The following is a 24,163-nucleotide window of genomic DNA, read 5'->3' as shown; positions in this document are numbered from 1 at the left end:
ATCAAAATTGTATTAATATTTAAAATTTGAAAAACAAAAAATATTTAGAAATTGTAAATTTTGAAAAAAGAAAAAATACTTAAAATTTGTATAAGTTAAAAATGCATATTTCATTTAAAATATATATTAAGTTATACTTAATTGAGATATTAATTTTTTATTTTACCATAAATTTTTATTTTTTAGATATTTGATTTATCCTTTTTTATATATAAAAAATTTACCATACATTATGAGTATTGGGTATTGAGGTCGCAAATCCATTTTCCCAAGTACCGTGCGGACGAGCGGATCATATCTTACTTACAGTTGGTGGGATTTAGGGACGTGACATTGATCCGAAAGTTTGACCTAAGGGCTGATCTAATATCCTTCTTTGTTAAGCGGTGGCACCTAGATACCCACACTTTCCATATGTCGTGCGACAAGTGCACGATCACATTAGAAGACATCACTATGCAACTTGGCCTACAAGTTGACAATGATGTGATCACGGGATGAAACACAGTGTTGGAACCTTCGATGGCATGTAACAGCTTGCTTGGATGGTCCCCTGGTGCTAGGAAAGAGAACTTCACGACCTTGAAATTCTCATAGTTGAGCGCGAATTTCAAGAAATTTTCGAGCACCACCACTGAGAATGAGCTAAGGTGCGTTGTTTAAGCCTATAGTTTGTAGCTGCTAAGTGAGGTACTTATGTCAGATGGAACGTCTAATAGGGTCCACTCAATGAACTTGTCTCTATTGGAGGATTTCAACAGTGCTGGTACTTACAGCTGAGGATCAGCAATGTTGGTGACATTGTACCAAGAGTTTTGTCGGGCAACAAATCACAGGGCACATAACATGGTTGGTTGTTTGGTATTGTTATAGTCTTAGGTGGTGTATAGGATGTCGTTTTTGGCGCCTGTTAGGCACCAACCATATATATGCCCACTTGTAACAGGTAAAAAAAATTATATTCAACATTTAATAACTCATATAAATGTGGATAATATTTTATGGTTTATGTGCTAAAGTGTTTGTCTAGATTTCAGATGGGCCACGCCTCCGGGTATTGGAACAAGACACTTTGTTCTTGTACTCCTTGTGGAAGTTGACAGTGATGTGGCGAATGTACTAGATGGACCACTACAGGACCTCAGAATACCGAGACGCAGCAAGATGGCCCTTGGATCTGTTAAAGACAATACAAATGTTATCTTTCCTGAAAACATGCCTCCACAAGTTCCTAATAAAAAATTCTCACGATTTGAAGTTCTCTGACTCCACGATGGCAAAGAAATTTGGTAATGCATTTCAGTTACCGTCTTGTGCAATTGCAATCAATAATATCTACGTGTATTTTCCATAAAGCCATGTTCCATCAACGTGCACTAGCAGTTTGCTGTAGGAGAAGGCCCTAACACATAAATCAAATGTCCAGAACAATCTGTGGAAAACTCTTCTCCCCGGTTCAAGTTCCCCATTCAGGCCTCTGTAAGGAAAAGTCTATAAGTCCACGACAGTACTTTGCACGTACTCCAGAACCACTGAAATCCATCCCTAAAGTTCATCATATGACTCATCCCAATCACCGTACAACTACTCAATGGCAATTTGTTTCGCCCACCATGTTTTCCTGTACCACACTCTATACTGGAATTAGGCCTACATGTTCACAATCAGGACCAATATAGGAAAGGTTGCCATATTTTTTACCAGCGGCTTGGTGCAGTTGCAGATACTTTTAGTATCCAGTTTCTAATGGTCTTACGTCACACGTGCAACGGTGCATATATGAAGCCCTTTTAAATACAACTCAAAATCGCCAGTCGTACCCTTCGTCGGCCCTCTAACATTCCCAAACATATAATGTCGGTGTAGACTTTGTGACCTAGTAATCAATCGACACCTTCATGATGTACTATTTTATAGAAAATACGGAGTCTCCCTTGTTTTGTAAACCATTACCCAACGAACAACTCTTCCAATTGTGAATTTGACGCTAATCTATGAGCAGGAGCTATATTAGCGTACTCAAAGAACTTAAGTGCATGCATTGTATCTGTATTTACGCTCAACATGTAGGCCCTAGGGTCATTCTGTAAAACAATGCCACGACTCGGGTTCTCGAAAGAAGGGGTGTAAACATCTTCAACCTCTTGTGAGCTTTCATCGTTGATATCATCTAGAACCTCATTAAAATTGGGGTCACTAAAATCTTCAACGTCGTGATTAAAATCTTTATCAGTACCGGACCCTTTTTCGACATATGCATCAGTGTCTATCACCTCCAAATGTATTTATAGACAGGACCCAGGATAGGGTTTTTATACGAACTCCCACCATAATTTAGATTTTCGAGCATTTGCGGTGTCCCTCCACAGTCTGAATGATCTGTCTATCCCACATTAAGATCAAAGTCAAACCCATAATGTTGACTTATTGGATTGACATTTTTAATGAGCTTTAAATCGGCTAACTTAACGAATAACTTAACTAGTTAGGGGTTCTTATTCCCAATCGACAACCATATGGTAATCATAGTACCCAAATCATCATCATCTAACAGTTGAATCTCTATAAATTTCCACGGATCTATAGAGATTGGAAACTTCTGAAATAATCTCAACATTATTAGGAAATGTGCCCATATTGTAGTAAACATGTAACTGTTTTCTATTTATTTGAACGATGAATAAATAAATAAAGTTAATTTCACATTTCACTATTATGTCTTTTTTATTTATGTCTTTTATATTTTGCATGCATAGCGAAATTGTGACAAGCAAATATTAGCTCATTGATTGTTTAAAGTTCAAATTAAAGATAAGTGGCATTGTAATGAATGCTTACATTGCGAGAAGGATAACTTACTTTAGTAGATAATCTAAATGAGTTCGTAATCTCGTAAAAGAATCAAAGTGAGCATTTGATTCAAATAATAAGAAGGATTATTATGTCGTCTATAATTCCAATTTGGGAAATGGCTAGCCTTGGCTACAAAGCAGTTAACTCCACGAGTAGAGATATAGATGTATTCATTGGTAGAATGTTACATTGGACTGGACCCAAGATAATTAATTCTGAATTCGTTTTTGAATTAGTTCACTTATGACGTTCATGGTATGATTTACCTAAATCCTGAGTTAGTCATTGATCATGCGTATGCAACTCATGTGCTTTGATATAAGTAGAGGCTTATGCTTTAAAGATGATCGAGCCCATAGTTGGTATGTTGGGTACATAACTTGTTATGGCATGACTTTACTAGCAATAGTAGAACTCATAGCTCAATTAAAGAGTTAATGATATCCTCTTATCGACATTGTGTGGATTGATAAATACGTAATGTGGCCACGGGTTACTCGTTCTCGAACAAGCAACTTATCACAGTCATTTGTTGACAATGATCATCTTAATCATTAAGAAGATACAATAGAATCCATGAGATAAAATAGGATTGTATTAAGTGAACAGATTTAACTCAAAGGAATCAAGGATATCATATGAAGGTAACACACATATGACGAGGTTATTGGACAAAGTAGTTGGATGAATTACTTTCGTAAAGAGTATACAATAAAGAGTTTTTAATCATGGTACTTCTTATGAGCTGACTCCATGATTAAGTAATTGCGAATTATCGGAACGATGCTTCTAGATATAATTGCAATCACTAGAGCCTAATAATATATGTCTGATTGGTCCATCTGCTAGCTCAAAAAAAGCTTGATCGAACTACATTTGAATCAAAAAAAAATTACGACTTTGGGAATAATTTAATTGATTCAATTTATTTTGTAACACCCCTCACCCGTATTCAACTCCAGGACGGGGTTCGAGGCGTTACTGGACTTAAACATTCACAAACATACAAAATCGAGTTACCAAATTTTGCCCAAAATTAAAAATTTTCAAACACATGCATATTGTCCCTTATACAGGCCTTCGAAGCCTATAACATACATCGGGGTGGTTCGGGACTAAACCGAGAACTTTGAAAATCTTTGGGCAACTTAACCAATTTTCTAGCTTTGAAGAGTCACACGCCCGTGTGGGTTGGGCCGTGTGGTCGGACACGTTCGTGTGGCTTGGGACCCGCCCATGTCCTCAACCCGTGTAACTCTCTATTTATGACGTCAACAACCGTTTAAGGGCACACGGCCAAGGTACACACCCGTGGCCAGAGGCCGTGTCCTCCACACGGCTGAGACACACAACCGTGTCTCTACCTGTGTGGTCAAGACTTAGGCTAATTTCCAAGCATTTCTGTCATCTTTACATATACACTCATACACGATTTCAATGGCATTCATCATGTAAATATGCCATATACTTCTCATACATAGTGAACAAGCACAATCACATAACTACATCACAAGACAATAACACATATCATGGATAAATAGACTTACAAACCAAAATCTTTATAAGCCACATCTCATGGCTATAAAAAACAAATCAATATAAACCAATACCTTTGGCTAATCACAACAATAGTCATCATAGAAAAACTAAGTCCCTATACATGCCACTCGCATAAAAACATTTCACGTTCACATGCCAGTACTCCAAGGATAATGACTCGATAGTGTGATGCTGCCTCCGACGATCTCCAACCCCGAGCTGGCCTGAAAAAACTAAAAGAAATGGAAAGGAGGGAGTAAGCTTTACGCTTAGTAAGCTCACATGAAAATAATAAGCAATGCGATAACATGCTATTTTCATATTCTTTCTATTTATTCAAATTCCAGCTAAGTTGTTTTCCCAAGTCATAGTCATTAAATTTTTTATATCCAGAGCTACGGAACACAAAATTAAGATCCGTTAATTTTATAAGAAACTAGACTCATATATCTTCTTATCATAAAATTTTCAGAATTTTTGGTGTAGCCAATAAGTACAATTTATTATTCGAAGTCTCCCATATTTGCTATTTGACAGCTTCGACCTTTCTTCACTAAAATTTATTTATCCCCTAGTACGAGACTCGAATAATGTTCCTATATTTTTCTCCTGAAATTATACTCATTAAGTATTTGAGTAGTATGAATTTTAACTCATAATTATTTTTGTACAATTTCTAGTGATTTTCCAAAGTTGAGACAGGGGAGTCTGGAATCACTCCGACTCTATCTCACAAGAATTCAAATATCTCATGATACAGAATTCTTTAGCTTTCATTGTTTCCTTTTTCTGAAACTAGACTCATTAAGATTTAATTTCATATTTTATTAAGCTTCTAACTCAATTTCTACTATTTTTAGTGTATTTTCAAAGTCAGACCAATGCTGCTATCCAAATTTGTTTTTGTACAATATAATGATCACTATCATAATATCATTTCCAACTATCATGAACTTACCATTTCATGGGTCCCTTACTCATTTTTCACGATGGAGCTCCATATAAAAGTTATTATTGCTCATGGGCACATTTAATCATACATTCCAAGTATAGGATAATTTCCTATCGCATGCACTCATGTGACAGCCCTAATTAGACCTTAGTCGGAATGTGGTTTCGGGACCACAAAACCGAGTCACAAAAATTTATTTTTATTTTAATTGCATATATTTATGTGTGATAGTGTATGTGTGAAAAAAAATTAATTAAATGTTTAAAAATTAGTCTTAGGAATGTGAATTTTCTTGAAAGGACTTAGTTGAGAAACTTAGAAAAGATGATATGTAAATTGTAAGGATCAAATAACAACAAGGTGAGAAAGCATGGATTTGCATGTCAAAATACCCTAAATGCATGAAGTGGCCGGCCATGTGATGATGTTCCTCCACTAAGTCTAATTAAATATATATTATAATGGTAAATGACAAAATAATCTAAATAAAAAAATAGATTAATAAGAAAAAGATGAATAAAAGAAGAAATGGAAGGAGAGAGAAGTGTTCGTCTTCTTCTTGCAAAGCCGAACCTAAGTGAAGAAAGAAAGAAAAATTGTTAAAAGCATTCGATCAATTTAAGGGTTAATCAAGGTAAGATTTCATGTTTTTTTTTCATTAAATTTTATGAAATTTAGTTAGTAGACAAATCTATATTATAACCCATAGGTTGATTTTTCTATTTGGTGACAAAATGTGCATTCGGTTGTGATGTTTAGATGTTATGAGGATAGTGTTTGATGCTTTGGATGGAATATTAGAAAGATGAAGAATGAACTAGTTAATAGATATATGAACATTGGTATGAACTTATGAATAGATGTGGAGTTTTTATTTTTTATTTTAGTTAGAAACATTCGGTCAAATTGTTATGTGGAGGAACTAAGTGTTTAAATGAAATAAAAATGATATTACATTTGAAACTGTATATTCGGCCTTATAATTAAGTATATAGGTGATGTTGAATTTAATCTTGCACATTCGGCTATATAGGTATACACATTTGTGATATTATCTTTGATTGTATATAATCGACTAAATGAGTGATGTTGGCTTATAAGTTGAGTTTGATTCATGATTATATATATATTTGAATGTAAACATATTTGAGATAATGTTATGTTTGGAAGTGATGATGCATCCGGCCTTGAGGTAATAGATGAATATTTGTTGAAGTTTTAATGTCTTGAACAATTACGGTTGTAAAATGTAATGAAAATTATTAGACTATATATGTGAGTAATTAGCAAGGGTGGTTGCCGTATATACAAATATATATATGTGTGTGTTATATATGTATGTATAATTAAAATATTGATTGGATTATTGATAGTAATGTGATATTATATGGTTATTAGCCGAATAACTCAAAACCATAAGGTAGAAAGATCAAATTTTACCATGTGTTCCTTATGACATAAAATCATTAAAATTTGGATACAAATAACTAGCAAGGCGGTTAAACTAGTTAATTTATTTAATCAAGCTCAAGAACTTAAAGGAGGGGAATCAAGCAAGGGCAAAGCGAGGAGCATCGAGTAGCCGATTTGGAACTGTTTTATCCAACACAAGGTAAGTCCATAAGCATTTCTAAGATTGATTAATTTATACATAAATTACTCTAGCGTATCATGAGAGAATTTCTTTTGTTAGGTATTCTTTTGGAGTGATATACATATTTATAATTGTGGCCGTATATGCCAATTGAATTAAGTAAATTGTCTTATTATAATAGGTCAACATTGGCACTAAGTGTGCGGATTTGAATGGCACTATGTGTGCGAAGTTGAATGGCACTATGTGTGCTGATTTGGATGTCAATACATGAGTGAATCTTCAAGGCACTATGTGTGCGGTGTAGCATGGCACTATGTGTGTGAATTTGTTTAGCACTATGTGTGCGAAATTGGTTGATGATATAAGAAGGTTAGGGAAAGAATAAAGTGCTAGAGCTATTACCTGAAATATCGAAGTTGAGACATGAAACGTATATACATGGATACATCTAGTTCATCATTGTTTCATACTTTGAAAAAAAAAGATTTAAACCATTTGGTTGTTTGATAGTCGATCGGATAGCAATATTTGGCTTGTGGTTGGATCGATAATCTAGTTAATTGTAGCATAGATCGGTATGGCTGAAATAGTTGATCTTACATTATTTCTCTTATGATCTCATGTTAATGGTCTGTATTATATTGCTTATGACTTACTGAGTTGAATACTCATTTGGTGTGTTTGCTTGTCTCCTATTTAGATTTCCTTGACCCATTTTGCGTGCTTGGAATCACCGTCGAAGTCATCACACCAGCTTGCAACATTTTGGTACCCTCTTTTTAGTTGATCTAAATGAACATTTTGGCATGTATAGGCTAATATGTATTTTGTTTGAACTTTGATATGTATACTTCCAGCCATGTGAATATGGCTTAAATACTAAGTTTGAATTTGGTTATGTTTAATCATGGTATAAATCGTCTTGGTTATAATGTGTAATGCTATTAATGAATTATATATATAAATCTATACATATGTTTGAGTGTTGAAAATGCTAAGAAATATTGATTATGTGTTTTTGGGGTAGTTCGATTATGACACATTTATATAGGTGATTAATTGCAATTTGGCTATTGTATATGATCTTAGTATTTAAATTTAGATAGCGTAATGGGTCGTCTGGTTATGTCTGAACATAACATAAAATCGTATGATATGGTTGTTATATGATGTAAACTTATGTAATGGTTTTGATTGAACTTGATAATGATTAATTATGTGTTCCGGCTATGTATGAATAAGGATCGTATATGGTAGTATAATGAATTATGCATTATTAAAGATGAACTTAACGAAATGAAGATGATAGAAGAAGATGCATGAAAATTTTACGAATAAGTATTTGGTTCGGTAATATCTCGTAACCCATTCCAGCGATGGAAACGGGTTAGGGGTGTTACAACTCAATCATCAAATTAGTCTCATGACAATGCACCATGTAAATTTGTCCTAGGAGAGCTCATCATTTATCATTTCATTGATATACATCATATTAATCCCGTTGAGTTTCTAGGAAATTTCGATGGATTATCCATTTACCGTCAATTGATAAGAATGATTATTTCATGTATGCACTCCCGCGAACCTCACATCTTACGGCGGGATTACCAGTCCAGGCTAAATCCCCCGTATCATAAACTCATAAGGTGATGTCGGGATTACCAGTCCAGGTTAAATCCCTTATTGCGACAAACACCCTTACTGAGTTCGAATCTGAATTGCCAGTCCAGGCTAAATTCAGACCCTAATCGGATTACCCGTCCAGGCTAAATCCAATGCACATATATTTTACGAGAGGCTCGATCATCCAAAAGAACACCCGTCTGGGCTAGATCCATTTCATAATTGAGATCAACGGATTACCCGTCTGGGCTAAATCCTTTTCTGTAACACATGCAGGATCTCAAGTCACATGTAAATCATGATTTATCCATCGAACTTCCTTTTAACCTTAGCCGAGACATTTATCATCATGTCATTATTAATCACACATTTCATTGATTTTCATGCCATCGTCAAATATAATTATCATACATTCATAAAACATGAAATTAGGCATATTATGAGTTTACTTTAAGTTATTTGAACTTACTTGTCGAAATCTCGCCAAGTACAACTGTGTAGCAATTCATACAACCCAGGTAATAGTAATTTAACGCTCAATTCATGTAACAATAATTTGCCATTCAATTTCACATGACACAACAAGCATTACATTTTTTCATATCATACATACCATCCATCAACTTCTCTTAAACATATTAAATCATACAATTTATGTCATATCAATAGAGAATTACAATTCATGCATGGTATTGCATTATTATTAACACACGAACTTACCTCGATCCAGAAACGGTAATTTACCATTTTAGTCCATAACCTTGTATTTTCCCGATTTAAGCCCGAATCTTGATTTCCTTAATCTATAATATCACATTTAGCCTAATAATTAGTCACATTATTCATACAGGTCCAAAAATCATATTTTTAAAAATTTACATTTTGACCCTTAAACTTTTGCATATTTGCACTTTTGCCCCAAGTTTCGGAAATTAAAATTCATCCTATTTTCTTATGTTTTATTACATGCTGATCATTTTTCCCTTCTATGGCAACATCAAATTCTCACTCTAACATGTATTTATGAACATTAAGTATTTTTACCGATTATATCGTTTTACTCGTTTTCACATAAAATCACTTAGCAAAAGTTGTTTAACACAACTTCAAGCTTCATATTCTACCATTAAACATCAAAATACATGCATATCATTCATGGGTAAATTTTTAAACACAAACCCTAGCTCAAAATAATGGTAGAAATAGCTAGAACATGTTACCGGAACTTCAAAAATGTAAAGAACATTAAAAACGAGGCTCGAGATCACTTACAAATGAGCTTGGAAAGCTTGAAAACCCTAGACATGGTGTTTTTCATGAGACATCCGGACATGAGGAAGAAGATGAGCAAATTTGGCTTATTTTGGCATTTTTAATTCATTTAATTACCAATTTACTAAAATGCCCTTAATGAAAAACTTTTAAAAACCTATCATATCATGTCCATTTTTGTCCAAAAACTTAAAAATGGTCTAATTACCATTTAAGGACCTTTAATTTAAAAACTCATAACAATTAGACACTTCTAACATGTAGAACTCAACTTTTGCACTTTTTACAATTTAGTCCTTTTGACCAAACTCAAACATCGAAATTTTTGAACAAAATTTTCATGAAATCATTCCGTAAAATCGTAGACCATAAAAATATAATAAAAATAAAATTTTCCTCATCGGATTTGTGGTCCCGAAACCACTGTTCCGACTAGACCCAAAATCAGGATGTTACATATTTGATATGGAATTAAATTAGGTGGTCATTAGTGTAGACCCAATTTTTAGCCCGGGCCCATACACATGCAAAAACCAAAAAATAAAACAAAATATTAAATAAGTCTATTTACAAATAATAGCCAGCCCAATTACACTAAATAATAAACCCAAAATAGAAACCAATTACATAAAAATCCAAGTGAAACAAAAGCCCAATTTTTAAAAAAAACCCTTAGCCCACAAACTTTTTTTCAGCAAAGAAGGAAACTGCCTCCCTTCAGCCACTGCCCACGTTCTCCACCCACGACCATCAGCACCTCTCCATCACATGTTGGCACACCAGGCACGACCCACAACTCGTTCGTTGCTCGGCCACGTCCGTTCATGTCACCATGGCCTGCGATTTAAGTAAGAAAATGGGCAGAAACCGGTTGTATTTGGCTAAAAAGCCATTAAATTTTTTATTGTGAGAGGGGTTTTTTTTTCTTTCTATGAATACAATAGCGAAAATACATACGAAATCAAATACAAACAGAGACCAAAAGCAATAATATTTGTTGAAGGTGATTTTTTAGTTTCTTTCCTGTTCCGATTTTGTTATTATTCTTTCATTTACTTATTGTGTGAGAAAGACAATAATATTTGCTAAGGAAGAGAGAGGAGGCTCACCGGAGCCATGTCGTGCTCGCGTCGACGAAGGGAGACTCACCGGAGTCACGGCGGCGGTTGGGTGAGCCATTGGTGGCCTTTTTGGCTGGAAGGCAAAGGGGAGAGTGAGGGAGAAAAGAGAATTTCATAAAACTTTTACATCACGTTTGGTTCGCTGTATTGGATTAGAGGTGTATTGGATTAGAGGTGTATTGGATTAGAGGTGTAATGGAATAGAGGTGTAATAGCAAATCAACTGTTTGGTTGAATGTAATGGAATAGAGGCGTAATAGTAAAACTGTGTTTGGTTGAATGTAATAGAGGTGTAATAGCATAATGGAGAAAACTAAAATGACCAGAATACCCTTAGCATAAATTTGTTTTGGTAAATGATTATTGTTATTGTTATTTAAATTTTAATAAGATTATTTATTATCAAAAATAAATAATTTAATCATATTTAAACATAATTATTATTAAATATATTAAATATATTATAATTAAAATATATAATTTAATAAAATTCTTAATAATTAATATTCTTATATGAATTTACTCAAATCATAATATATGATACTATAAAAGATAATTTGAAATGATTAATATTAAATATATTTTAATTAAAATATATGATTTAATAAAATTTAAAATAATTATAACTAATAAATTATCTTATATGAATTTGTATAATTTAAAATAATTATTATTACATATAATTTAATAAGATATAATTTCATAAAATTATTGATAATAAATTTTCTTATATGAATTTATATAATTTAAAATAATTTATATAATAAATCTATTGTATAACTTTCTCAAAGAGGTTCTTTCATCGTCGGGCATGGGTGTTGAAACCAAATACTTTAAGAAAAATGAATACTCTGACAGGGGTATAAAAAAGGGATACTTCAAGCAAAATGAAGAGTCGGAGAAACATAGCTCTGTATATTCTCTCAGTTGCTATATTTTTTGGTTTTCTTACCTTATTCTCTGAATTTTCTTCCTTAATGAGGTTCTTTTTTATTTTTTGATTTTAGCTTTGCCCCTATGGCATGAACCTTGTGATGAATTAAAAAATTAAAGAAATATATAAAAATGGGTAAAATTACAATGAATCATTACTCCAAAGTTATAAACTAGTTATTCTAATATGATATTAAAATGCCAAGAGTGCAAAACAAATAATTTTCCAAGGATACCAAATCAGAAGGGACTTAAAAGGCCAACTAGACAGAGAAATTCAAGCAGATGCATCGCCGTATTTCATCATTGATATGTTGCATTTTGGATCATAATTCAAATTCAACTACAAATTATAGGTTAATGGGTTTGAAGCAGCACCAACAACTGTAGCCATGGGATTCGACAAATTGGGAGCAGCAAGAATTGCAGTAGTGGTGTTTGATGGAACTGTAGTTCCTACATTCAAACAAGTTTAGTCAGTTAAGTATCTAGCATTTCAATATGATTCAACAAGCATACAATTCAATGTTATAAGAGGTAAAAGCATAACATTTGCCACTCTAAGTCATGTCAATTGCCGGAAGGTAAATGAGCAGAACTGCTAAAAGCTGGTGACCTTTAAAGCCATTATCAAGCCCAAAAGAACAACAAAATAAAATAATTCGTTGTACATATCAGATATAGATTTTAAACATCCGACCCCAGCCTCTCTCAAAACCTTCCCTCTTCTATCTCGATGAGGAAATTACACAAAAAAGGGAATGGAAAAAAGAAACAACGTAAAATCCTAACAGCTATAATTCCTTAAAAGTTACACCAAGGAGTATAACTGCACCGCATCACATGATCAACCAGCACCGTTTCTATTGAAGTTAATATATTGAAAACGGAAGTATAACTACACTGCACCACACGATCACCCAGCATCATTTCTCTTGAAGTTAATACAATACTGTTTTCAACAAAGTTATAAGCTAGTTAGGGGTCACCACTTCTAAACGCATAATAGTAGCATAGGAGATACATGTTTATGTTTGACCCGTTCTAAGCCAACACCCTTGACTTTGAAAATTGGAGAATCTCTATGGTTCCTTTTCCTTTTCAATGCCTGGCCCTTTGGCTAACTTGAGCTTTTCTCTTTATCGTTTACCATTCTAATACATTTTATATTTCTTTTCTCTTAATACTCATATTTGGTTTGCCATTTCCAAGATTCACGACGGTAGTTATACAAAGATGAATAGGCATATGACCTCTAATAAGATAAATCCCAGAATCAGCCAAATGACCTCACCTAAGAATGAAGAGCTCGATCAGACAAACAAAACCTACGGAGCATTTTAATTGCTCTTATTTCCCGTATCACTTACATGAATAACAATAGTTTTGGTTAATTTCATTTCCAAGTCAAATTACATCAGATGTTCACTAGAAAGAATCAAAAGAGTAAATTTGTTAATCACATCAAAGCAGTGCTTGAATATTCATACACAGATGACCACATAATTCTCTAAAAAGGACTTCTTGAAAGCTTCTATTGCAATCTCGCTAATGACCAAAGCAAATAGATAAGACTTTAATTAAAACAAAGACAACAACCTAAAGTAGCAAAGGAAACTAAAAAACTATTGGCAACAACCACACGATTATTGAGGCAATGGGGTCTAATTTTTCTACAGAATCATATGCCTATTTCATGCATAAATGACTGCATAAGTCTACGCAAAGGATATCTTTAGTTTCAAGTTCAATACTGCTAATGACTAATGTATATGAACAAGTCAACACCATAATTAAACAAGATGACCAAATGAGATACTCCATCCATTCGTGGCCCAATGAAGTTGCTAAAAAAAATAGAATACCATTGAAAAAATCACAGGCATATATTTTTACTCAAGCAAAAGCTTGTACCATGATGCTGCCTTGGATCATAAATCACCATCTGAGATGTATCTGGACGAAGGACTTTAAGAGAAGCAGTCGGAACACCTGATGGTGCTGATGTACTCTTATCTGCACAAATGAAAACAAAAATTAGCCGAATGAGTATTAATAGTAACCTGGAACAAGAAACGGTGTACCTGTCATTGCAGATCCATTAGAGAGAGCTGACTTATCCACCTTCTTACCAATGTTTTTAGAGAGCCACTGAAGAGAATATCAATGAGTTTAAAAATTAGCAAATGCAATTTCAATGATTCAAACATAGAGGTACAGAAGCAATTTTAAGAGTTATACTTACAGTTTTCAAAGGAAAAAGAAATTACACATAAACAAGTCCCAAATTTTTTCATATCTATTGCTGAGACATGAGCAACAAATTTGCGGTTTTATGAAAGAACAATAAAGCATGTTCAAGCTTAAAGCATCTAAAAAGTAGGTGTTAATCATGTTATCCGGACAGGTTTCAATAATCTAGGGCAAGAAAAGATCATAACATTTCATTTTGACTCGAGGTTCCAAAGGCAGATGTGCATCCGGTACAATCAGAAACTCTAAAAGGAGCCAAATTATGCATCGGCCTTTGCAATGACATTACAATGACCATAACAAACACCAAGGTTATGACTAAAATAAAAGAATAACAGCCCTAGTTGCTGATACGTTATAGAAAAAGTTGGAAATGCTACATGGTTATCTTGACATGGAAATTTCCGACCTCATTACATCACTGAACTTCAAAATTTCCCATCAGTTGTAAACATAGCATATTACTTTTATTTACGACATACTTCTCAAATACATCAGATCAACCTAAATAGTCATCAATTGTATAACACTCACTGCCACCCTCAAGATATTGATAGATATCTCTACAACTATCTTTATCATGGAAGATTAAGAAGAAGGCCCTTGTTGCAAGACCAAGTACCAAATAAGGCTACACAGCTATGGCTCATTCTTCTGTGGACTTATTTGGCTAAGATACTTGCTAGAGGAACTTCATTCTTCTTCTTAGGTTTGCACCTACACGATGTGTGTGTATGTGTTTATCTTTGTCCCCTTCTAAAATTTTCAATACTACTCAAAACTGCTACCAAGCATAAAGCCTCCATTCTTTTGGCTACTAGCTTCAACATAGATGCCAAAATGCTGCTTGCAAAAAAAGGCATAAACCAAAATCAGGTAATCATCAAAATCCCCACCTAAAGAGCAAATCACCATTCACAGACCAGGGCGGCACCAAACATACAACTAATACAGTTTTCTTAATACTATTAACCCTACATCCAATTTTTAAGAAGTCTTACTAACAAATATTTCTACCTTCTTGCACACAAATAGTTATTAGTCCTAAGCCAATGTTTAATGAATGTCCTAGTCAGACCCTCCTGCAGTCATAATCGAAAGTTGTACTGCTTAACCATCCTCTCTATTACAAAAAATTACTACTCTCAGAGGGTATCACCAAACATAGTTCCTGTTCTAACTAATAGTCTGCATTATGTCACAAGTTTTCTCCCTCAAGATTTCTAAGATTAACCCAGTTAAATATGCAAACCAACAACCTTAGTAATTTTCCTTCTCATGCAACTGATTTCTCTTTTCCATTTTCTGATTGAAATGTTCTATTTATGAGAAGTGTGAAATCGAAAGAAAGAGAAGAAAGAGGGGCTGCTGCTGGTTACTGTTTTGGCTGCTGCTGCTGCTAGAATTTCCAATTTTGTGAATATATTGAAGAGAAAAAGAGAGGGTTTTGGTGTGCGGAGCAGATAGTGTTGGGAGGAAATGGGGAAGGGAAATTTGATGCTGAGACGAGAAGAAACGATGACGACAGATTAATCAACGGAATCAGTGGGAAATGGGAGGAGAAAATGATTAGGACGGAAGAGGAGAGGGTCGGGTAGGGAGGGAGGGTAAAACAGAGAGATGGGGAGGGAGGCCGGGCGTAATGGCTAATACAACGATTTGGGAACGGATTGTAAAACACGGGAATTTGGGGATTAGGGGCGTAATGTAATACGCGCGTAATGGCTAATACAGCGAACCAAACGCCGGATTAGGGGCGCAATGTAATACGCGCGTAATCGGGGCATAATGGATTGGGTAATACGGCGAACCAAACACGCTGTTAGGGTTTTTTTTAAAAACTAAAAGGTTAAAACGTTTTTGACAAAAAAAATTTGGTTTTAATAGTTAATAAAAGGAAATAGCATTGGGGGAAGGAACAGATAGCTTTTTGCCTTGATTTATGCGCATGATTTCTTTAAATGGCTAATTTGCGTGTTTGGTCCCTCCCCCTTGCGCTGGTTTGTAATTGAAGCATTTTTTTTAAATTATCCCAGGAATTTGCGCATTCATTCATTTCAGTCCGTGCTGAAAGGAATTGTTTTGGGGCACGGTTTATTTGCTTTTTCGGTCCTTGCAAATTCACACGCGCTATATTTGGGTCCTAATTTTGGTTTTGATGGCTTATTTTATTTATTAATTGTCCCATTTAGTTTAATTTTATTTCAATTGATTTTATTTCCATTTCAACATATATAATGCATTATTTCTTTAATTTATTTAGCATTTAACTTTTTAAAATTTTTTAAACATACATTTTGGGTTACTAAAATTTTTACTTTGTTATTTATTTGTTTAAATTGTAAAGTATAATTTTAAAATCCTATTTTTATGTAGTATTATTCTAAATTCTTGTATAATATTTAATTAAAATACTTTTATATATTATTATTGTATATGTATAATTATGATGAAATTAGTTTTATTTCATATACGTTATTAATTCTATGTTATTTTATTTATATAGTTTCTTTTAAATCTATTTAATATATATTTTCTTTTTAAATCTGTTATGTAAATATTTTCTTCTAAACTTATTATATATATATTTTCTTTAAAATTATTCATATACAATTTGGTTTTTTTCGAGGATCCTGTTTTAAATTGCATATTTTATTTATTTTAATTACTTTGGTATCTTTGTATACACATTTTTTTATTTTTCATGTAAATGTGTATATCATTTAATAATCACATATTTATTATCCGTTTTTTATACATATAAGCTATTTTGAATTCTAATATATGTTATCCCTTTGTATATTGTTCATATGGTTTTTTGTTTTGCGTTATATTGTTCCTAGTTTTCATGTAGATTTGTGTATCATGTGTTATTTTTTGTTTTCAATTTGTATCCACTTATTATTGTTCCATGCTTATAATTATGTTTTAGTTTCTTATTATTGCATCATGATTTTTTTAAAAATCCCGCATTTTCGCCCAACATCGATTGCTTTTTAACTTAAAGTAACCCAAGCGAATATTTTTTGAGCAGATTTCATAATTGCTTATTTGGGAAACTCTTCAAAACAAGGCAATGTTTCGTGTTTGGGAAATTCGGGAAAACGTGCCCTAACGTGTTGGGTTTCGATTTTATTTTTCCGTTTTTCCAAATAACAGAGTACCCTTTTAAGAATTCGTTGCGTGTTTTGGAAATTATGAGGTGATCTCAGTCTTTGGAGGCTTAAAGTATCGTGTCCTAATGTGCTGGATGTGGTATTTTATTTCTTTGGAGCAAGTGAACCTTAAAATCCAATTCGAATTGTTCATACACTTTTAAAGGAATCACATTTTAAATTTTTTCTAAATTTTCAACGATAGGACATTCAATAATCAATTGGCACCAATTTTGGGCGTTACGGAGGTGCTAACCCTTCCTCGTGCGTAACCGACTCCTGAACTCTTTTTCTAAATTTTCGTAGACCTAAAATTATTATTTTAATAAATCAAATGTTTTATTAAAATGATCAACCTCAAGGTGATCCGATTACACCTCAAAAAAGGTCGGTGGCGACTCCATAATTCGTTTTTAAAGTCGATCCCAGTTTTTTTTCCAAAATAAAAATGGTTTCGTCAATTAGAATTATTCAACTAGAGAATTTGATTAAAGAATTTTCTTGAAAAATTAATTTGGAAAATCTAAGTGATTTTTGGAAAAAAAAAACAATTTTGATCAAGTAAGATTAAATTAATCAAATCAATTAAAATTAATATGATATTTTTGAAAGTTAATTTTCAAGTCGGACAATTGGCCCGATGGGTACTTGAACTTGAAATTTGGACCTGAGATCGTACATTGGGCTCGGGAGCCCAAAACTGAGACCAAGACCCAAAAACTAGTCGAACCAAGCCTGGTATGTGAAATCGGGTCTGATATGTGAAACTAGGCCGACGGTCCAACCGGTGGTTATACTGGATTAGTTGGATCATCATTGACCCGAACCGAATCGGCTCGGGTTGCCGTAAGGGTGTTGGACTTGCATCACTAAATACAGTAGTGACGATGGCTACGACGGTGACGTCTCAGTGGCCAGTGACGGTTAGTTGTCGGTGGTTGAGCAGCGGAAGAGTTACACTTCTACTTGGACTCTATCAGAGGACTTGATTTCAAATTAATTATTCCAAAATAATATTATTTTAATAGTTTAATATTAAATTTAATTTAATACTTATCTTAATAGTATTTTATTAATTTAATACTGAAGTGATTATCTTAATATTAAATTTAATTTAATGTTTATCTTGTAGAGAAACATCCTATTATTTTAATAAGATTTAAATATTATATTAATTTAATATTAAAGTGATTATGTTTAATTATAGCTAAACTCTTTAAGCTTTCCATTTATAAATAGAGCCTTGGGTCATTATTTTCACACACTTGAAATCAAGATAAAGTTGTAGAGAAAAAATTCTCTAAAAAGATTATTCTAGAAAATTTCTAGAGATATTTTTCTGATTTACAACTTAACCTAAAAGTTTAGAAAAATTACAAAATTACCCCACTGGTAATTTTTGTGAATTTTTTTTTTTTGATTCGAAGTAAGCCCACACTAGGCAAACGTGAGCTTGAGAATAAGGGAGAAGATTACTTGGTTGAAGTGTTCAACCTAGACGAATCAAAAAGGTACATTATTTATTTAAATGTTTATTGCTTTAGATATCACAACCAAGATCTTGTTTTGGAAAAAAAATTAAAACTCTGATTTTTTCCCTAAATTTATTTTCCATTGCATTTTCTAAATCTGTTTTTCCAACAGATATCGCCCTTCCACAATAGATAGTTATTTTCGCACTGATCTTTCTTTTCATTTCTTCTAGCTTCACAGTTTTATTGAATCGCAATCCTACTCTCTGTCGACCTTGAAATACACAACCAACATCACCTTTTACAATTTCTCCATAAAAAAGAATGTACACCAAAAACACTGAGTCATCCATCTTCACAACCAACATCACCTTTTACAATTTCTCCATAAAAAAGAATGTACACCAAAAACACTGAGTCATCCATCTTCACAACAATTTTTGGGCTCTCCTACTGAACACAACAATTTTGTCTCTTTTTTTTCTTTTTTTTTCAATTCAACTGTTACAAGAGTGTTAAGAAAAAATTGTATATGAAGCACCACTAAGGTGGTCAAGCCAAAGAGAATGACTCCACCAAAATTTAAAAAAAATATTTTTTGTTAAAAACAATTTTAAAAAACTTAAAAAAATTGGGAGTAGATGGCGCTAATCTCTTTGGCTCTACCAACTTTTACTATTCATTTCAGGTCAATTACGTACATGGTCAGCTATATAACTAATAAAAAAAAAACTAAAAACATGTTTCTTTGTAATTCTTTTTCAATCACGACCAACTATATAAAAATTACTTTTACATATTTCTTTAAATAAATTGATACTCAAAAAGGAAAGATGAACAACTAAAACTTCTTTTTTAAATCAAAGTAACCCAAAATGAAATAAGAAAGTTATGTGCTTTTTTTATTAAAATATATTATTTGTTATGTTTTAAGGGTAAATTTTACCGGATCAAAATAAATGATAAAATTGTTAAAGAAATATTATTTCAAGTAAAATGTAATTGATAATATATGTTATAGTAGATTAAATATTAACTTATCTCAATTTTTTTATTTCTAATTTATTCAACATAAATTACAAATATTTTTTTTATTGTTAAACTCAAGCTTAACCTGGCCGCTTTGTATTTAAAAAATTATATTATTTTTTATATAAATAAGATATATCAAATACACTCAAAACATTAAAATAAATATTTCTCAACAAATTGAAAATACATAAAAAGAAAAAAGTTTTTATACTTAAATAACACTAAGATAATTGCAACTTAGCAAACAAATGCCTCTAACTTAGTAGCAAAATTAATAATAAAACAAGATTTACACAATATCCAAACAATAACAACAAAATAATAGCAAAATAGTAGTGAAAAGAATTTAGGCAAATTCAGGCCAGACCAAGGCCTGGCCAAAAAATCTTACCAAAGGCCTGGCCCATTTAGAAAACAGGCATTATTTCTGTCCAAGCTCATTTTTCGGGCCTATATTTTTGCCTAAACCCTCCTATTTTTCAGGCGGGCCGGCTCATGATTAGGTCTAAAGTAATCTTCCTTCAAACATTAGAGGCATTTGTTTTGCGTTAATTAAGCTTGTCTTCTTCACGACTTATTACTTTTTGTCATCATTTTAGCGTTACTTAATTATCATTCAAATTTTAAATCAATCCTTAAATTTTAAAAAGTTCTAATGAAGTTTTTAAAATATAAGCATTATATCAATCAATCCTTCCATTAGTCTACCTCTAAATTTAAGCTTAAATGGGTCGGATTATGTACCGCCTTATTTTGGTATGTATCCTAACTCTTTTATTTTCACACAAGCACAAATTATTGCACCACATTTTTCTGTTTTTAGTCTTATGTCAGGTTGGACTGTTAGTCATCCATCATAGATATGGTACACGCCCAGGCCATATTATTTCCTGATGACCATGACGCATACGACCGAAGGCGAACCCTGACAACCATAACCCTAACCGGAAGCTGAACCTGGAAGGAATCCAGCGTGTAACCGTCGACCACCTCGATGTGGCACAATAACATTTAAATTAATATAAGTTCTTTTGAATTTTTTGTGCACTATTTGATTTTTGTACCATTAAACTCTAATCAAAATTCGAATTTACTTTGAATATTTTCACATAGCACTATAATAAGATTTGATTTGAACAGAAATATCAAAATTTTTTTGTTGAAAATTCACATGAACAAATATTAAATTTATTTTGGATTAACAATGGCTAACAATTCCCATGAAGACATATTATAATGTTTAACTTCGATGTGGATAGGACGGCATTTTATGACCCGGGTTCTTACACCACCCGCATAACCTTTGTTGGTTTGAGCGTTTCCAAATATCCATGTTGTAGCGTATTTGGGTCGAGCATGGTCAACCTTTTGGTTTGTGACGAAAGTCTCTACCAGGTAACAACCTAAATGGAGCAAGCGATATAGACATCCACTTATGTTCATCTAGAACCGATGAGAATACGTGTCGCTACACGTTGTACGATTTTTCTAATTTGTACACTTCGTCAACAAAGCTTATTGGATCCAAACAAATATTCATACAACCTGCAATTGCATGAGCATATGGATAAGTCGCAAGTCCTGTTTCTCAAGTGTACCCGGTACACCCCCAGTAATACCTTTATTCAACCTGTCAAACTTCGTCACCCAAAAGCATAGGTTGTCGTGCAAGTGAAAAACTACGTGTATGCAATTTGCTCGTGCCTTACCATTATTAATTTCTTCCACTACTATCGGGCACTATACATGGCCTCTCTGTAATTTCCCGGCATAACTGGCCACTCGCTTTGGGAACACTTTCACCAGAAAGAAGTATGTCTATTTCACATGTAGTTATCGGCAAATAACGTGTTCCTTTTAAAACAAAATTGATGCATTTTGCCATGTTAGATGTCATGTGGTCATATCATAGCCCACTGTAACGCCCCAAAAGTTATATTTTTGTTTTGTTATAAAATAACATAAAATCTGTATCTACTTCAGTAGTTAAGTGTTCTGGGTGTGTGTGTGAGGTCCCAAGTTCAAGCCGTGACTTGGGCAAACTTTGATATTTTTTATAAATAAAGCCCTAACCCTTCTCAGTAGGATTAAGTTTAATTGTTGGTAAGCTTATATCAAAATGGGCCTGTTGGCCTAGTGGTTAAGATATGTGCTGCTGCGAAGGGGATCCTATGTTCGAGTCATTACAAGGATATTATTTTTGGCTTGTGTGTTAGAAGAGTTTGTATAAGACTAAAAATCTGAATAGAGGAGTTATGGGGAGAGATTTAAAGAGTGAATGAATGGATGAGGGAAAGATCTTCTTTTATTTTATTTTCTTTGAATTTTTTTCTTTCTTCAGGAGAGGAAAAAAAAAGAAGTGACATGAATTCTTTGCCTTCCTTTTTCTTTTCGTTTTCTTTCTTCCCCAACTTTGTAATATTCAGTTTTACTTCCTTTTCGATCAGTTCCTCATTCATGGTTCGGCTGGGCTTGGAATTGTTGGACTCGTCCTTTCGGTGTAGTAAGTATATTTTGGTTTAGAAATTTCTTTAGTATCAAAGAGTAATCCATGGTTGCTAAAGGTTGTTATTTTGTATTTAGGAACAGATTGTAGAACAGAGGATCTTTCGTCAGCGATTTAGAACGCATAAAAAGAGTTTTCGTCAGCAGTTAGTTAGGTTTTTTCCAATTCATTATTGTTGGAATTCGTTAAATACTTACTAAATGGACGTTGTGTATCTTGGTTTTAGGACTTGAAATGCTTGAGAATGCTAACTCGTCAAAACCGATACCAGGTGTGTACCAGAAACACAGAAAATTGGGTTAGGTGAAAAGTCAAAAAGCTTACTATCGATGCCACACGGGCATGTGGTCGCCCGGGTGGTAGGCCATGTGACGGCACACGGGTGTGTGATCGACGAGCCAGGCCATGCGCATATGACACAGCCGTGTGTTGGTTGGGCGAGGCCGTGTGTGCCACACAAACTCGGCCAATTTGGGCTGTGTGGGCCACATGAGTGTGTAGGATTTTGGGCCAGGCCGTGTGATCTACACGGCCAAGGCTAACATGGGCCGTGTGGGCCCACATAGGCAGACAATATGGGCGTGTAAGCCCATTTTCACTGTTTGACTGTTAAGGTTGCAGAGGTTGCCCGAGTGACTGTAGACCTACTGTAGGGTCAGTAAGCTTACCTAAACCCCTAAATGAATGAAATGATTGTATAACTGATTTATATGTATACATGTTATCGAGCATGACACTGAACTGATATTGTATGTACTGTACCATGATTATAGCATGTCATAACTGTATAATGTATTGTATTGGGTTGGGGTTGATATTGTTCGGTGGAAGTGTACTGAAAGGCCTCGAGCCTAATTTACTGGCAGCTCAGCTGCAACCCGCTGTATAGTGTCGCATTCGGTACTACTTGAAGTGTAGGGATGGATGGGTTGATTATATCCCTACATAGAGTATAGAGTTGGACGAAGATGGTGTGTAGAGGCTGGTTGGGTAGGATTTTTGTGACTACATATCTGTTACTGTTACTGTACTGAGATGGGCTAAGGCCCAAACTGGACAGACAATGTTACTGAAAAAGGCTTATGCCCAAACTGTGGTTATCTGTATGTTATCTGTTTTTGTGCATGGGGATTACAAACTGAGTTTATGTAAACCCACCCCTTCTGTCTTATCTGTACAGGTAATCCCTAATCATAGGCGGATCGGTACAACGAGGGACTCAGAGGTGGCCACACGACCGCACATATATTTTCATACTTGATTATGATTTTAAGTATTATTATTTGGGGTATTTTTATTGTAATAAGGCCTTTATGGATTTTTACCTTAATTTTTGATTTGTTTATCATTTATTATGATTTATAATCACTAATGGTAATGAAATATGGGTTTTCAAAAGTTACAAATGTTTTCTTTCAAAACCCCACTACGCAAACCGTTTTAAAAGCTTCCTTAAATTATATCGACATGTAAATAAATGGATAATGATTTGGAAATAAATAAGTTGATTTAGAGATAATATAGGATAACAAAAATTATTTAAACGAGGAAAATGGTTTTTCTACGACTTAGTTTTCGAAAGCACTTTCATGTGACATCGCCAGATTCGGCCATAACATCTAGGCCAGGTTTGGAGTGTTACACCCGTCGTCGTATGCTTGTGTCCACTATTCTAATGGTATGTTTTCGAGATATGTTTTCTCTGCCGAGTTAGTTAAACCCAATATTTCCAATATCTCATGAAAATGGTCCTTCATGATCTCATACCCTATCAATATAAGTGCATAGCGACAATTACATACCAAGAAATATAAAAATACAAACAAGATATTACAAACCAAATAATATTGGTGGC

General features: G+C 33.7%; 2 long non-coding RNA genes across 2 annotated transcripts; both read right to left on the bottom strand.

Annotated features, from left to right (window-relative positions):
* Positions 1-10,377: 10,377 nt before the first annotated feature.
* LOC107925617 (uncharacterized) lies at positions 10,378-11,077 on the bottom strand. Its single transcript, XR_001692032.2, has 2 exons — positions 10,946-11,077; positions 10,378-10,673 (listed from the first exon to the last, which is right to left on the bottom strand). It is a non-coding gene; the product is annotated as an uncharacterized lncRNA (long non-coding RNA).
* An 875-nt stretch (positions 11,078-11,952) lies between these two features.
* On the bottom strand, positions 11,953-15,206 carry LOC121210931 (uncharacterized). Its single transcript, XR_005906206.1, has 3 exons — positions 13,975-15,206; positions 13,805-13,906; positions 11,953-12,346 (listed from the first exon to the last, which is right to left on the bottom strand). It is a non-coding gene; the product is annotated as an uncharacterized lncRNA (long non-coding RNA).
* Positions 15,207-24,163: the final 8,957 nt, after the last annotated feature.

The sequence above is a fragment of the Gossypium hirsutum genome, chromosome A12 (assembly GCF_007990345.1).
Source record: "Gossypium hirsutum isolate 1008001.06 chromosome A12, Gossypium_hirsutum_v2.1, whole genome shotgun sequence".
In the NCBI taxonomy this organism is placed as follows: Eukaryota; Viridiplantae; Streptophyta; class Magnoliopsida; order Malvales; family Malvaceae; genus Gossypium; species Gossypium hirsutum.
The sequence above is the reverse complement of the archived record's forward strand: the minus strand, read 5'-3'. Positions and strand labels throughout refer to the sequence as shown.